The sequence below is a fragment of the Meles meles genome, chromosome 5 (genome assembly GCF_922984935.1).
Source record: "Meles meles chromosome 5, mMelMel3.1 paternal haplotype, whole genome shotgun sequence".
Taxonomy (NCBI): domain Eukaryota; kingdom Metazoa; phylum Chordata; class Mammalia; order Carnivora; family Mustelidae; genus Meles; species Meles meles.
The window spans coordinates 16,593,899-16,605,216 of record NC_060070.1 but is presented as its reverse complement, the minus strand read 5'-3'; positions in this window follow the sequence as shown (position 1 = coordinate 16,605,216).

Below are 11,318 nucleotides of genomic sequence, written 5' to 3'. Positions count from 1 at the left end.
TATTATTGTTTTAAACCACTAAAAAAAAGAAAAAGAAAAAAAGAACAGTTTCTTTTAAGGAATATTCTAGATCTGTGGGTCTCAAGCCGTGGTCTTCATAGGTCTTCAGTATGCATTATGTAAGTTGAGGCTCTTGAGAGATACATTCCTTCCAAAGGGCATGGGTTGCTTTGCATCGAATGTGATGTCTAGTGTGTTAGTTTCTTAGGGCCGCTTTCACCAAGCGCTGGAACTAAAAAGAGATTTAATAAACAGAGATTTATTGTCTCTCTGGAGGCGAAAAGTCTGAAAGCAAGGTGTTGGCAGGGCCATGTTCCCTCAGAAGCTTGGAGGAAGGGATCCTTCCTTGCCTCTCTGCTAGCTCCCGGTGCTTCCCAGCGATCCATGGCCTCCCGTGGCCTGAAGACACGTCACTCTAATCTCTGCATCTGTCATCACCTGTCTTCCCATGTCTCTGTGTCTCTGTGTCTTGCTTCCTCTTCTGAGGACACCAGTCATATAGGGTTTGAGGCCCACTCTACTCTACAGTGACCTTGTCGTCAGTTTACCTAATTCCATCTGAGACGAATGACTGTATTTTAAAAATGCGGTCAGATGTCCAGGTACTGGGATTAGGACTTCAGCATATCTTTTAGGGGGATACAACTGAACGCACAACAAGAAGGATACAGGATCCAAATTTTCCCCAACTTAGGAGTCCAGAGTCCTTTTTCATGGAAGAGCATACTGTGGAATGAATGACTTGTGGAACCTGTGTATGAAACAATGCTCTTCGGCGTCTGGAATGCCAGCTCACGGAGTTCTTCAGTTTCCTGCAAATACTACCGTCGGCATCGCTTTCAGGTCTTGCTGCTCGGACGCCACTGTTCTTTCACCTGGGGAAACCATGGAACTTGCCACCCGCAGAGGAGCCGAGACCTTCCCTAAGCGCGTGCCCGCCATCTTGTGGTTGGGTCAGCCATCCCCCTGCAGAAGCCACCCCTCGCCTTTTCTTTTTCAAATAAAACAGAACATTTTGCCTCCAGTGAGATTGATACTGCATCAAAGGCCAACGTACCGGAGGCAGCAGCTCACTCCAGCTGCCCTCTACCCCCCTGGACAACCTTGTCTTGTTCTGGGCTTTACTCTGGTCTTTGTACCTCTAGGGCACGTGCTGTTTTCCCTGCTACTTCTCAGGCCTCTCTGACCCCACTGACCATCACATCCCCTCCGTTGTTTGTCAACTCTCCTTCCTTTATAAGTCATTTTTTTTTTCTGGTCTTGGTTAATTGACACAACCCGTAGATAGCAATCAATCAGCCTTGAACCAATACAGATGTATAAAACTATAAGCCCATTAAGTATCATAAAATGATATTTATTCTTACTGAATATCACACACTCAATTTTCTCCTCTATTTTATTCTCTTCAAATCTAGCCTAGGCTATTTCATTTAAAAGTGTCGTTCATAACCACTGAATTGATTGCATTACCCATTAATGGGCTGCGGCTTGTATTTTGAGAAGCAGTGACCTGGATTAAGGAGAAATTTCTTGAATAGTCTCCCTGTTTCTATTCTTACTTCTCTGCAATCTATTTTCCACCCAGCAGCAAGAATAATCTTTTAAAAACCTAAATTAGATCAGGTCTCTGAGCACTTAAAACCCTCCTGGGTCTTTTCATTCAGCCAGGATGAAACCCACACTCCTTGTTATGCCTGTGAGCTCCTATGTGGAAAGGCTCTTTCCAACTCTGTGTTCTCCAACTCACCCTGGATCACTCCAGGGTCAGTGACTTCTTCCTGCTTGGCAAACACTTGCTAATCCTGGCCTTTGACTTCTCCCATGCTCTTTGTCTCAACCCAAAGTCCCTTCCTCACAGGCCTTCCCTGGTTCCCTTAGCCCTATCCTGTCCCTGCTTACAAATTCTCCCTATTTCATGTTCCTTCTAGTTCTTATTTTCTTCTAAAGTTATTGGTTTGCTTGCTTGTTCACTTTCTCTATCTCCCGCTAGGATGTAAGCTCTGTGGGAGGGGAGCAGGGACTGTCACAGACTCTGAGGTAGAGATTTCCCTGCAGACCTTTATCAGGGAGCTCTGGGATCAACACTGTGGAAGGGAAGGGGAGAGATTTCACTGGGCAGAAGGACCATGGGACCATGATGCCATCTCGACAGATGCCCCACAGGGAATCAAGATGAGACGACTCTCCAAAACTGACCAGATTGGATTGGATGCCCAAGCCTTTGGATCTCTACCCAACTGACAGTTGATGAGGGCTGTGTGACATGAGGCAAGACTCTCCAGGGCTGACAGCTGGGCTGAGTTGCTGGCAGCACCCGCAGGACTCTCAAAGGGGAACCCATCATGTCACGCCACCTGTTTGCCATGACCACAGTCCCAGCATGGAGGACAGTATCCAGTCCCATTGCTCAATAATTGTCTCTCATTGGGTGGCTGTTGTTCCCAGACCTCCCTTCCCCCTCTTCATCTCCCTACTCAGATTCCCATCACCATCCTCCATGTCACTTTGCTTGGAGAACTTGATTCTCTCCCAGACATCAGCAGCTCCCCTTGAATGCAATCCTTTTCACATACCACTCGCCAGCTTTGGAAATCCAGAACAGATGTTCCTACAGCCTTCTTTGGGTCACATTCCAGCATTCCTTGCCCAGCACCCATGGTCAAGTAGCTCTTCTCTGTTCACAACAGCAAGGAGAGGCCCTTGACAACCAGCCTTTGTGGACACAGCAGCTATTGTTGCTGATCAAAGGGCAAAAGGAATGCAGAACTTTCTGATGAAAAGCTAAGTGGTTGATTTGGGATTTGCTTTCATTAATATCTGATTGAATATGCTGAATAATAGCGCTATGCAATGGAGGATGATGGTGTGATGGTGATGGTGGGAGAGCTGTGTTCACACACCAACTGCCCATGGTGGACTGGTCACTTCTGATGGTCACAATACTCAAGTAAAGGAGTAAGAGGAATGGCAAGAAGTCACTAACCTTTGGCTGTATAGCACATCACTATGGATTCTATACTTATTATGAAGGTTTTTGTCTGGGAGCAGGTAGAGGGCGTTACAGATGTAAAAGAACTAAGAGAAATGGGCCTTGCTTTCAAGGAGCATAGAAGGTGAAACTCTTCCTCCTTTTCCTGAGTCAGAATAATGGCTGTCTTTCCTAGGGCATGCGCTATACAGCTCACTATGTTAACTCTTTTGCCTCTCACACAACCCCACGAAGGGGGGACTCTTGTTGCCCCAAGTTTGCAGAGGGGGAAACTGAGGCACAAAGAGGTTAAGTGACTCGCTCAAGGTCACACTGCTGGTACCTGGTAAGTCCAGGACTGAAACTCAGGCAATCTGGCCCATGACATAACACCTGCTCTCTAAGTAATTCTAGTTCCCAGAACATCACAAAAGGAATTCTTATGTATTCAAGTCTTATATTTTAGGGAGTATATTGCCTTTAAGATCCATAGGAATATTACATCTTGATGGTTGAAAATATAGAAAATGTTGAAAATATGACTGAGAACATTAAAAACCAATACCACTCAGAAATCATCAGAAATCATCAGAAATAATCACATTAATGTTCTGACGCCTGTCCTGTATTTTTCTATGCAGATTTCTAATATTAACCTAGAATATAATTTAAAGTTTGATCTTATGCTCTAGCTTATATTTAAAATTTTGTCATATATTTTTTCACTTCCTGCTCTTTTCTATTTAATGTATTTTTTCTTATATTTTCCCACTCATCTCCCTATATTATTAAATTCTCATAAAACATTATTTTAATTTGTTACTAATTAATTATTTATTAGAGAACGGGAGAGTGAAAGTGCGGGGGAGGTAGTCTCAAGCAGACTCTGCCCTCAATACAGAGACAGACATGGGGCTCGGTCTCACTACCCTGAGATCATGACCTGCACTGAAACCAAGGGTCAGATGCTCAACCGACTGTGCCACCCAGGTGTCCCTTAATTTGTTTTTTAATAGTCTATCACGACTTGCTTCATCACCTGTATATCTTTGCTGTTTATTATTGTTTTTAATCCTTTATTATAGATAGTAGTGAAATGAACATTTTGGGTAAACAGTTACTTCTGTGTTTCAGATTCTTTAAGATTGATTCCTAAAAGAGAAATTTCTCATTTAAAACAACTCTTCAAAAGACATTTACTAAATATTGGAAATTTTCTTTTCATTAAAGCTGTATAACTTACATACCTCAGATGTATCTGAAACAAGAAAGACTTTTTACCCTGGTCTTGCCAACCTTGAATATTGTATTTTAATGTGGTTCAAATGAGGGGGTTAAGGTCTGACTGGGTTGGTGTACTGAGTTGGTTAATTAAACCTGGTGTCTTATGGTTTATATTACTTCCCTATTGAATTTGAACATTCTTTATATTTCTAGACTAATGTATTTCTCTTGTGCTACTTTTCTATTGTCTTTTTGCCTATTTGAATCTGATGATTTTCTTATATGAGTTTGCTCACACTTTTAATACGTGAAGTCTATTTTTTCTTGGTCATATTCCTGATGGCTGTGTTCTAATTCAATTGTCCTTTAATTTTGTATGTGCTACTTTGATATACAGAGGTTTTAAATTTTTTTTATAATCATTTAATCAAATGTTCTTCCTTTGATTTATTCTACGGCTCCTTTACAGAAAAAGTGCTTCTTGGTCCAGGTGCCCTGGTGAGAGGTGGGCCCACAGCAAATTCATGAAGGAGGAAACCAGCTCCAACTTGACCTCCTTCAGTTCTCTCCAGGTCCTGTCCTCCATGGTGCCCTCAGCAGCCTCTTGACCAATGGGATTCATCCCCTACCATGCAAGCTCTTGACCAGAAGCAATATGGCTCCAACCCATCTACCTTCTGAGATTCCTCCCTGACCTGTCAAAAACTCACTCATCCAGGCAAGTGTATGCTACTCCAAGGACAGTGTCACATGTCACATGTTGATGAAGATATGCATAAAGGAAACTTATTGACAAAGACTTTCTGCTTAACCAAAACTGAGTCATGTTTCCCTGAGCCTTCTTCTCAGCTAGGTCCAGACCTGGGGCTGTGTCCTTTGTCCTCTTAGTCCAACTTTTAGTAAGAATCCTCTGGATCAGTTTAGCAAAAATCCCCCACCCTTGCTATCTGATCAATACCTCATTCCACCCTTGGTATCTTTTACCCCTGGCCTGCTTTCAACAAGAATCCTGTTGACTCTATCAAGAATCTCTCTAGCCTTGGTATGTCCTCTTAATAATTTTCTATCCACTGACCCACCCCACATCTTGGCTATCAATCCCCACTTTCCTTGTCGTCTTCAGAGAGGAGCCCAGTCTCTCTACCTTAGTGCAAAACCACCCCTGCAGAAGTCTCTTAATAAAGTCTTTTGCAAAAGATGGAATAATATTTTTAACATTCTACTCTGCTAGTAGGATCCCAGGAAGCCTGTTTGGCATTATTCTGGAAAGCTGAATGTCTCTCTACCTTGTGGCCCAGAAGTTCCCTTCCTGGGATGCTCTTTTTGAGAGGCACCAGAACCGTTGTAGCCACAGTGGAAGACAGAGGTCTGCACAGGGCAATTCTAGGAAGGCGCCATTCATACCATGGGCTCCCAGCAGGTGTGAACATGGTGGCCCCTCTTGTCTTCACATGTGTTGCTTGATCTCTTCTATAAAATAAAGATTTAAAAAAATATCTATTGCTGGGATTTGAGTGTAATGCTCACCTCTCTCTCTCTGCTGCTTGGAACTCAGAGATAGACCCAGGAGTTAGACAGATGGGAACACAAATATTAGTTTTATTATTGGTAAAACTCAAATGGGGAATTTAGCCCCCATTTCTCTCCCTTTCTCCCTCTGTCCCTTCCTTCCTACCTTTTTTTTTTTTGCACGTTGATTTCTTTTTTTTTTATTTAAAATAAATTAATTAACACATAGTATTATTAGTTTCAGAAGTAGAATTTTGTGATTCATCAGTGGCATATAACACCCAGTGTTCATTCCATCAAGTGTCCTCCTTAATGCCCATCACCCAATTACCCCATCCCCCCTGCCCACCTCCCCTCCAGCCACCCTCAGTTTGTTCCCCAGAGTGAAGATCTTCTTATGGTTTGTCTGCCTTTCTGATGTCATGTTATTTTATTTCTTCTTCCCTTCCCCTAAGTTCATCTGCTTTATTTCTTAAATTCCACATATGAGTGAAATCATGTGGTATTTGTCTTTCTGACTGGTTTATTTCCCTTACCATAATACCCTGTAGTTCCAGCCATGTATTGCAAATGGCAAGATTTCATTCTTTTTCATGGCTGAGCAATATACCACTTTATACATGATTTGTGATTTTAATAACATTTCTTCTAGTATTTATCATTAAAAATGTTGATTCAGTTTAAGATGATTTCTCTAAACCATGTTAAACAAATATTTTTAAATTGTTGGTTTCTAAAGAAGTTCCTAAAAATCATGTTGGGTAGTGAGTAATCTCAGATAGCTTTTGGAAATCTTTGAAGACTACTACACAATTTTAAAATTTGACTAATTATTGTAATATATTAAGATTTCCCCATATTGAATTATATCTGCATGGATAATGAACTTAATCTCAAAGGAAACAGACTGAAATGTCTTTACTTCCATTTTACCAGGTGTTACGGGTTGAAATATATTCCAAAAGAGAATATGTTCATGTCTACCTGGAACCTGTGAACTGACCTCTTTTGGAAATAGGGATTTTGCTGATATAATTGAGTTAAGATGAGGTCATTAGGGTGGGCCTTAATCCAAAAGGACTGGTGTCTTTTTTTTTTTTTTTAAGGTTTTATTTATTTATTTGACACAGAGAGAGAGAGAGAGCATGAGTGGAAAGAGGGATAGAGGGAGAGGCAGAAGCAGACTCCCTGCTGAGTGGGGAGCCAGATTGAGGCTCGATCCCAGGACCTTGAGATCATGACCTGAGCCAAAGGCAGACGCTAAACTGACTGAGCCACCAGGTGCCCTTGACTGGTGTCCATTTAAGATGAGAAGAAACAGCACAGAGACAGACATCTATAGAAGGAAGAGGATGTAAAGATGATGTAAAGAGGGTACCCCAGGTGTCTCTGTTGGCAGAGACTGGAATGAGGTGTCTACAAACCAAGGAGCGTCAAGGATTGCTGGCAACCACCAGGAGCAAAGAGAAAGTTCTAGAACAGATTCTCCTCTAGAGCTCTCAGAGGGAGCACCATCCTGCTGATACCTTAATTTCAGACTTCTAGCATCCCGAACTGTAAGCAGTACATTTCTGTTGTTTTAAGCCAGTCAGCTTAGGGAACTTTGTTGCAACAGTCCCAGGAAACCAATATACAAGGCATCACCTTAAATTTCAAGCAACCAATGCCTTTATCAAGAGCCACCCTATTTTGTCAAAATAATGCCTCATAATTTATTCTCAAAGAAGTAAGGTTGAGCAACAAGCACTAGTTCTGACTTCCTCTTTTTTACTTTACAGAAAAGTGATAATAAGTCTCTATTGGGAGAGCAAATTCAGTATTGGCAAATGCTACAGAATATTGTTCTGGAACATGCCATTTTCTATTTAAAAAAATTGAGACGAATTTCACAATGTTTTTGTCATCTTGTCTAGAATGGATGCATCTGGTTTGTGGCTAAGTTCTTTCAAATGAAGGCATGGTTTTGAAAACATACTATAATGCAGTGGTTGGAGAAATCCTGTCGTTTTTCTTCTGTGGACCCCAACCCATGACCTGGCAGTGTTGTGTGGATATTGCTTGGGGGAGGGAAAGAAACACTTGGAAAATCCCCAACTCAGAAGTCCTGTTTTGATAGGGGCAGAGACAGTCGCACTTGATGAATCACATTCCAGAACATTCTCCAGTTTTTCTTTCAAGCTCTTTTCTTGAGAGCTTTTTCTAGTGGAGAGTCTCTCTTCCAGGGAGATCATCAGTGACTCCACTACAAGGCTCACTGGGTTAAATGGCACAGGAAGCCCAGGATCCCGCATTCTGTCCCCCAGGGCAAGGAAGGAGTGAGACAAAGCCTGGGTGAGAACAAGCAGAGTTGCTCTGAGAAGGGGGATTGTAAATTTTGATTCTTATTCTCTAACCCCCATGTCTGGATTTTGTCAAATCCACCTCCTCTGGACTGTGTGCCTCTGTTTCCCCTTCCCAGCCCCAAATGCCCCTGGATGAGGCTCTGTGAGCCCTCCTCTGGGGAGGTTGCCGTCCCTCCTCAGCTAGCCTTCCTATCCACGGTTTTTATCGGCACCTGATTTTGTGGCCATATTCATCTTCCTTAGAAACATTTTAAAAGCATCCCTTCCACTCTTGAAACCTTGAATTAATATTTATAGGGAGCTTATTATGGTCAAGACACCATGCCTTACTGAGACACCATACAGGAAAAAGTTTCAATAAACATTTGATGTTTACAATGCTTTGCATGATACAGAGATATGGGAGTTTATTTAAAAAAAAAAAAACAAGTAAATAAAACATTGTTGAAACCTGTTTTTTCCCAACTTCACACTTAAACTGAGATATGATAACAGTGCGGACACAGGAATATCCTATTTTAAACCTTTCACTCAAACACTTGCTAGAACACTTGCTAAATGAGTATATGATGGAAATGCTTGTAACTGTTTGCTGTGTGAACCATTAGAACCGTGTTACCTCACTCAATGCCCCCAAGAAGTCGCTTTCCTAGAAAGTTCTCTTTCGTTTCATGTGATTTCTGCAAATACACTTGTGGAATTTCGAAACATGAAATAAGTGGGGACAGAGTCAATCAGATTTAGCAATAGCTCTGGAAGTTAAAAATCATGTCTTGGGAAAACGTGTTTTCTAGCATAGTGTTATTCACAGGATGGTCTGCAGACTGACCAGCCCATCTGCTCTTGATTACCGGTCATAAAAGGGACTATATGGCATGCACTGGAATGTAAATTCTGATAAACCAACCAAGTGACTACACACACTGTTTGGGTCAACTGATTTATTTATTTATTTATTTATTTATTTATTTATTTCTGTAGTACGACTTTTTAAAGGAAGAGAACAAGTTGATTACATCATTCCGTCACAAGTTCCTCGAGTAACACTGTCACAGAAGAGGTTGAGTCTTCTCAGGAAAAGCTTTATGTTTTCTGGGAATCTTGTGTGAAACTGAATGAGGGCGCCTGAGTTCACAGCTAACAGTTACCATGGCCTTCATCCCATGGTACTGTAATGGTCTTTTTAAAACCCCACAAAGGATTTATGTAGTATCGATTTAGTATCTATTTGTTAGTTATAAACATAGCCCATGTAAGCCATAAAAAGGGATGACATTCTGATGCATGTTAACACATGGATGGACCTTGAACCTTATGCTAAGTAAAAGACATGGTCATAAAAGGAAAAATATTGTACAATTCCACCTGTATGAGGTGGAGTAGTCAGAATCGTAGAGATGAGAAGAGGAGTAGAGGTTACTAGGGGCCAGGAAGGGAGAAGTGGGCGGTTATTGCTTAATTGTTTCTGTTTGGGATGATGGGGGCTTTTGTTTGGGATGATGAAACAGTTCTAGAAATCATAGTGATGAGTGTACAATTGTGAATATACTTGATACTACTGAACTGTACACTTAAAAAGGACTAAAATAGTAAGTTCTACATCATTATATTTTATCAAAATAAAAAAAATACAAAACTGTACATATCAGTTGAAAAAAATTCAAATAATGTACACATATATAAGGCAAACAGTGAATGAGAGAGGTAATCCTTCCCCCAATCCCAACCACATAAGAACATCCCAAGAGATTTTGGAATTACTCAAAGGGGCATAGAGAAAGGTTGAGAATGGTCCAACCAGAATGGCTGCGTGAGCTGGGCTTGGAAAAGCAAGGGCAGAAATAGGGAGATAGGATGTTTCCTGTGGAATTGTCTAGATAGCAAAACTTAGTTTTTGGCCCCACTGTGGAAATGAAATAATTAAAATGGAAAATGAGTCTGAAGTGAGTAATACAAAATAAGCATCCTAAATGGTGTGAAGTGTCCCACACCACGCGGCAAGGACTCTACCCTCAGGGCTCACTCCCTGCTCCTACCTTGATAAGGCAAAGCATGGAGACAACAATTATTCCCCAGGATGGTTTAGGACTACTCAAAGTAGAGAGATGAATGGGGCCGCCCCCAAATCAGCCATATGTCATCTTGTCTCATAGCACATCAAGCTCTGTTTCCAAAGTAAAACTGATTTGAAACTGTGATATTAACAGAAACCTTTACTATAAAGTTGGGTAGTGATTATGGAGAATTTCACTGTCCTGACTTTATCATGAGTGGGAAGCCTGGTCATGGGATTGTGTTGGTTGTAAAGAACTGTGAAGACCCACTTAGCTCAGGTGAGTATCGTAGGGATTCACACGGCGTGAACGGAGATAGGCACGTAGGAATCTAAGAACAAGAACCTCGGGTAGGCTACCCTTTGCTGAGATCAGCACCACAAGGTGCTTGGGGATAAGAGGTGGCTTGGATACTGAAGCTTGGGAGCTGGGTTGCTTCCTGCCAGATACCACCATTCACTGCCTTGGCTCCTCTGTACTCTTTCTCCGTCTCACTCTTCACCTGAGCACACCTGTTTCATTCCTTTATTCTGTGCTATACATATTTTTAAACTTCTTGTTTGTGTTCTTCCTCAGCTAAGCATGAGCCATGGAAAGCCATTTCTTAGTCAGCTCAGGCTGCTGTAACAAAAATACCACAGAAGGAGTGGCTTCAACCACCGACATGAATTTCTCACAGTTGTGGAGGCTGGGAAGTCCTAGATCAAGAAGCTGGTGGATTTGGTGTCTGGTGACGACCTGCTTCCTGATTCGTAGGTGACCACTTTCATGCGGTGTGCTCACGTGGGAGAGAGAGCTAGCTAGCTCTGTGGTCTCTTCTAAGAGCACCGATCTCACAATGAGGCCTGCACCCTCCTGATCTAAATACCTCCAAAGGCCTTACCTCCCAATACCATCACACTGGAATCAGGGTTTCAGCATATGAATGGGAGGGAGAGAGGATGGATACAAACATTCAGTTTCTAAAATTCCACCTTCCCTTCCCCAGCCAAGTTAGTTTGGCTCCAGTGCATTTTGGGTTAATGATCCTAGCTTGCTATGGAAAAGTAAATGACATGGAGAGATTTTAGGCCAATAGACAGGGGTTATTACTGACCCATTTGTATAACACTGACTTTGGGCATATTACTTGACCTCCTTATCCCTTTCTTCATCTGTACCATGGGAATTATCGCACAGGTTGTGGTGAAGCATATGTGAGTTAATACATAAAAAGTG